General features: G+C 41.4%; 1 protein-coding gene across 1 annotated transcript in view; it reads left to right on the top strand.

Annotated features, from left to right (window-relative positions):
- Positions 1 to 466: 466 nt before the first annotated feature.
- The window catches only part of LOC111874685 (bifunctional glutamate/proline--tRNA ligase), a gene marked incomplete in the record, with an annotated part of 38,305 nt that continues 32,604 nt past the window's right edge, over positions 467 to 6,167 (top strand). The window contains 2 exon segments of the mRNA XM_033755562.1: positions 467 to 560; positions 4,969 to 5,118.

The raw sequence follows: 6,167 nt of genomic DNA, 5'->3' as shown, positions 1-6,167 counted from the left end.
TAGTTTTGCTGGTAATAAAGTTTTGAAGTCGTGACAAATTGAGCCAGGATAGTGAGGGTGATCGGGGTTCAGTACCTTGCAGGAGCAGATTTTTCTGATCATATGCATTATGGTTCTGAGGTTCACCCAGTAACATATTTAATTTATGCCAGTGTGTTCGCCGGTAGTAAGGTGACCGGAGCGTGAAACTGGCCTCTGGCATCTAGTTTTGAGCTGCATTATGCGTGAAGCGTTGCCTCCACGTCCCCATACGCCTCCATGACTTTGTGTTTAGGCACAAGGGAACTTCGCCTTCACCTCTACCGTTGTTCTTTGCCGCGAAGTATAGCCAAGTTCTGCAGGTGCTGGTCTTCTACATTTTTATCCGAAGTGTACGCGGCCTATCCGTTAATAGCGGTAGGAGAAACAGCTTGCTGTAACACGTGGGCCGTTAAGTGCAGTGGTCTGTCCATATGTTGAGGTGAGAGAACTGCTCGTCATTTCGCTAAATGTGTTCGTTTCGTACTTGCAGCAAACATAAGTATCAAGCTAACAGTTCGTTCTCTTGAACAAAGGTAGAGGTAGGTGTGTGATTTCATCCATGTGTTCTACTTTCTTCGAGAGTACAGTATAATTTTTTGGAAGCAATGTTCTTTGTAAAGTGCGCACGGTGTGGGAGTTTACGATTAGATGTGGTGGCAAGAAGATAATATGAGCAGGTGGGATTTCAGGTTCTCGGAGCCGTGACTGAAGAATTCGATCTTCATGGTTGTAACACCGCGTAATTCAATTGAAGTCCATCTACATTTCGGAGGAACGTATTGCTTCCATCTCCAAGGTGGAATAATAAGCCAAGCAAGAAACCAATAAGCAGGCTGCATGCAGAGCGAGTACTTTCTCTGCTTGCTGGTTTCATGCTTGGATTACTCTTCAGCCCTGAAGATGGAGACGGTACATGCCTTCCAAACGTATGTGGGCGTCTGTCGTTAAGTCCAGAAGATCTTAGTCTGTATGAGTATGTTTTTCGGCGCGTTTCTCCATGTTTCACTGAAAAGTATGCAACTTCTCGAAGTACGGAGTGAATTCGCGTGATTCCGTCTGTAGCCGCTGATGATTGAACTATTATTTGACATAACCGTAAAAGTTTACATATTTGGAACGTGTTATCAAAGTATTTCGCTCAGATTTTAAGAGTTCTGTAGAAGCTTGAGTACTTTTATGTTTAAAACGAAACATTGTGTGTTGACACATATTTCGCCCTTTAATTTCGAGAATTCCTCTTTATTATTCCGGGATAGCGCAGTCGGTATAGCGACTGGCTATGGGCTGGACAACCGAGGGGTCGGAGTTCATGTCCCCATAGGTCAAGAATATTGTCGTCTCCATATCGTCCAGACCGGTTCTGGGGCACACCCTGCCTCCTAGCCAATGGGTACCGGGGTAAAGTGGCCGGGGCGTGAAGCTGACCACTGACCTCAAACTAGTGCCGAGGTCAAAAAAATGTGGATCTATACATCCACTCCCCATACGCCTTCATGGCGTAGTTAAGCACGGGGACAANAATTTACTCGTCACCAGCGCCCTTTCAGTTGTATTGCTGCGTAAGTATATATCACGAGATTCGAATACTAAAAGAAGGCTTTGAATATCTCTGCGATTATTCCCTGCCCACATATTGCGTTATTTAGAAAAAGTGCCATGAGTTATTCATGTCGTGTTAAATTCCAATAATACACACGTTCGTACGAAAGTCAAATTACGCGCAAAACCATGAAATTCCAAAATGAAGCGCGTTTGTGTCTAACGTCGAAGCCTTCATCTTAGAAACTGTTTTATAAAATTACATCAAATTTATTATTAAATTGTTTTCATGCGCGGTTGATGTTACAGCGCCGTTGATATCTCAGATTTTGTGGCGCCAAATGGTATGATGACTGGTGACTAATAAATTGGAAGGAAGCGGTCGTGGCCTGATCAAGCTACTAACGCGGTATTTGCCTATAGGGATTGAGGAATACCACGAGAAACCGTAGGATAGCATGTATCCCAACTGAAATTCAAACTAATCACTCCCCCCCCCCAAATGCAAATTGAGATCGTTACCATTAGATCAACTGCTCAGTCATTGAATTCTGGTAATTAATGGGTTATCACAGTAGTGAGACATCTTATTTCAAGTGGGAGGTACTTGGTTCAAATCCTTGCCAGAGACTGCTTAACCAGAATGAGGCCTACCTGGCTTTTCCTCAGTCTCTGTTTCCAGATACCAGGGCATTACTATCAGTAGGCTATACTACCTCCTACGTATTAGTATGTCAAGTCCATGGAGTAGATTCCTTCTTGAGGAGATGATTGTTGCTCAGCTATTCAAGGAATTCTGTCATTTTATGAGATATGAAGATTGACTACCATGTCACAGAAGTGCCAACCACTGGATACTATCCTGAATGGGTGAATCCAGCCCATGCCCCCACACCCCATTTCTTTAAAACTGAATTATCCTCCCATCTGCCTCTAGGCATCCATGTGGTCCCTTCCTCTGTGGATTTCTGTCTGGTACTTTATATGCATTTCCGATATCTTCCATGCATACTACATTCTCAATCTATCTCATTTTTGATTTGCTCACTCTCATAATATTTATTGGAGAATGCAAATTATAAAACTCCTGAAGTAATGTTCTCTATCCTCCTTTCACTTGATGTCACTTAAGCGGCCGCCGTAGTCTAGGGGTAACGTTCCCACCTCATGACTCAAGGTACGCGGGTTCAAACCCGGCAGAGGTCGTGGAATTTTTAAGGGCCGAAAAATTCAGGGAACAAGTCCTCCAGGAGGGACTTTAAGCCATGGGTCCTGTGTCGTAGATTTACAGCATGTAAAAGATCGTCATGTCTCTAGGAGACCTCTGGTAGATGGGGAAATATCGGGTACCACTGCCAGTAGAGGGGCCGAACTTGCTGGCTGAACAGGGCTGATAGCGAGCACCAGTACTGGAAGGGTATGGCGACTGGTAGAATATCAAAGGGGGACATACAATAGATCAACAACTGGTTGCGGTGCATGGGGAAACCCACCCCCTCCAATAATGAATGAATCTCTCTTAGATTCAAATGTCCTCAAAACTTTGTTCTCAAATGCTTTCAAGCCTGGAAAGTAACAAATTCTAAACTTAATTCCCTGACGTAATGAAGCCATCAAGAAGCAGCCATCCTCCTTCAGATACAGTATACCAGGTCACTGTCATTATTCAATATTTTAAGAGTATTTCAGAGAAATTCAGACGCATTGGGAACCATTTCAATGTCAAGAACATTTTCAAAACTAAACATGCACTCCATGGGACATTGTTGAAAAGTGAACCAATTAGAGATGCCCAGCAGACAAAGCAGTGTGGGTGCAATATCCCATGTTATTGTGGCAGATGTTGTATCGATGAAACAAGCTGACCTTTAGAAATACACGTTAAGGGGCACAAATATAACTTTACATAATGTCTGCTTAAAAAATCAAAATTAGCCCAACATGCATATGAAGAAGCCCACAAAATATGTTGGAATGAAGCGAAGGTCTTGCAGATTGAACCAAACACCACATACAGGAAATACAAGGAATCTGCCCACATGTATCTGCCGGACCATCAGATCGGTCAACCCAGCTTGGACATCTCTCCCATCTGGACTCCCCATGTCACAGCAATAGTTAAAATGTACAACTCTGTCCAGTGTGGGGAGATTATGTGTCGTTACCATATGGAGAACTTGTCTGTCCACTGATGACGTCTATTCTGATGGTCCTCTGGTGCAAGACCTCATACATGTGGAGTTTTTAATACTTTAATATTTTCTCTCGTAGATGGTTTGTGCTGTGTTTGGGTTGTATACTGGATCATGGGTTGATGTAGGTGCCCGAAGATAGGGACTAACTCTATCGATTAGGCCCAACTGAGTAGGTTTTACCCGAAGACAGATAGAATGCAGTCTCTGAAACATTGTGTTTTCAAATAAAAATGGGACAGTCTTTAGATAAAAACAGGATTATGGATAATGTTCAGAAACATAATAACTAACTTCCTGGAGCTCAGCCTTTCTTGAGAAACTGCCAGTTGTGCAGCTACTGAAAAACTTCCCACCATTTTATGGAACTCAAAGGTATGTAACCATGTTCACAAGAACCCTCCATTGGTCTGTATCCCCAGAAACATAAAATGTATATGAATTCCCTATTTCTCTTATGCCATCATTCATAATCTGTGACCATAGTCCATTCAGGCGGCCAAAGAATTTTCATGGGCCATAAGGATAAGAGTTTCTAGGTGGGGAGGTCCTGCCCCTCCACTCTGCCATTCTAGCATGCTTGTTATTGCTCCTCACCTAGTGCTGTAGAATGAATATTCCTGCCATAGGAGTGGAAGAGTGGGGATTAGAGTAAGGGAAATGCATGAAGAGATTGTTGATGGAGTGGGGGGTGATCTGTGAGAATTCTTTGCCCACCTCCACTATACATGATCTCAGCAGTTGGTAAAAGGATTAACTGATATTTATTTGATGCTTCGGAGCCAGGATAGCTTAGCTGGAATAGCAGTAGGCTATAGACTGGACAACTGAGAAATTGGGTTCTGATCACCAACAGAGGCAAGAAATTTTTACCTTCTCCATAGCATACAGACTAACTCCAGGAACTGCCCAGTCTACTATCCTACTACCAAGGGCTCTTTCCCCCAGGACTAAAGCAGCCAGGGCATGACGTTTATCCCTGTTCTCCAGATTGTGCCAAGGTTAAGAATAAATGGATTTATACTTCCACCCCCATACATCTTCATGGGGTGGTGCTTAACTGGTTAAGCACAGAGACAGCTTTATCTTTAGTCAAGTAATCCAACGTTTTGCCTTAGTTGCATAATACGGTTCATTATTACTAATATTTCGTTGTGTCACTGATAACGTTTGTTTAGTCTTGTGAGTGATAAAAACTGAGTTGTCTGTTTCTCAGAAAGCTCAGTCAGCAAAAGGAAAGTCAGCAGAGAAATCTCCTCTAGAAGAAATTGGATCCACCCTTACAACTGATGCAGGCAGACTGAATGAACTAATCCTGCAGCAAGGTGATCTGGTCAGGAAGCTGAAGAGTGAAAAGGCATCTAAGGTATCAAATTATATTTTATATTTATTGATCATTCCCATGATAACTGTAGGTGTTAAACATTGTGATGTAGTTACACATTAGCAAACATTATCACTTGTTTGCTGTTTGTGAGACAAGTTTTGTGGTTACAGAGGAGTAATATAAAGGTATTAAAAAGCATCAGAATTTAAGTACAGTAGGCACTGGTTACAATGATCATGTTTGTAAATTATATTTTGATTTGATGAAATGGCACTACTGTTAACGCTTATTTTTCGTTTTCTCCGAATTGTCACTGCTGAGTCTGTCTGGCCCCCAGAGCTAGGATGAGAACTGTGTCTGTTCTGTTTGCACATTTGTCTGNAGGTGTTAAACATTGTGATGTAGTTACACATTAGCAAACATTATCAGTTGTTTGCTGTTTGTGAGACACATTTTGTGGTTACAGAGGAGTAATATAAAAGTATTAAACAAGCATCAGAATGTAAGTACAGTAGGCACTGGTTACAATGATCATGTTTGTAAATTATATTTTCATTTGATGAAAAGGTGCTACTGTTAACACTTATTTTTAGTTTTCTCCAAACTATCACTGCAGAGTATGATGAGAGCTGTGTCTGTGGTGTTTGCACATCTGTCTATTTAAAAATAAAGAGAGTCACCAGGCTGAATTTAAAATTACATGATTAATGTGACCTAAACTGTAGCATTTAAGGAAGAACACAATCGGAGCTGGATCATGACCTCAAAAATGAAACAGATATGTTAACAATCAGTGACTTCTGTAATGGACAGTAGACTGAGTTACAAGGAATTGTTAAATCACCAGAATTTCTGATACTCAAATATTTTTCAGACCTGATTGAGATAAATGCTTGTGTACCTAATTGTGTAAGAATTTGTTTGCTCCTTTCTGAACATCGGAAAATGGATTTTGAAATATTTTCAATGTTAAGGGTTATAAGTAAAGGTGAACGTTACTTATATGGAGGTCATATTTTGTTGACAGATTGGTAACATTTCAGCCAAAAATACAAAATATAAGATACATTTGTGGTGTGTTTCTCTTT

Source organism: Cryptotermes secundus, unplaced genomic scaffold (genome assembly GCF_002891405.2).
Source record: "Cryptotermes secundus unplaced genomic scaffold, Csec_1.0 scaffold151, whole genome shotgun sequence".
Lineage (NCBI taxonomy): Eukaryota > Metazoa > Arthropoda > Insecta > Blattodea > Kalotermitidae > Cryptotermes > Cryptotermes secundus.
This window is presented reverse-complemented; position numbering and strand designations above follow the sequence as displayed.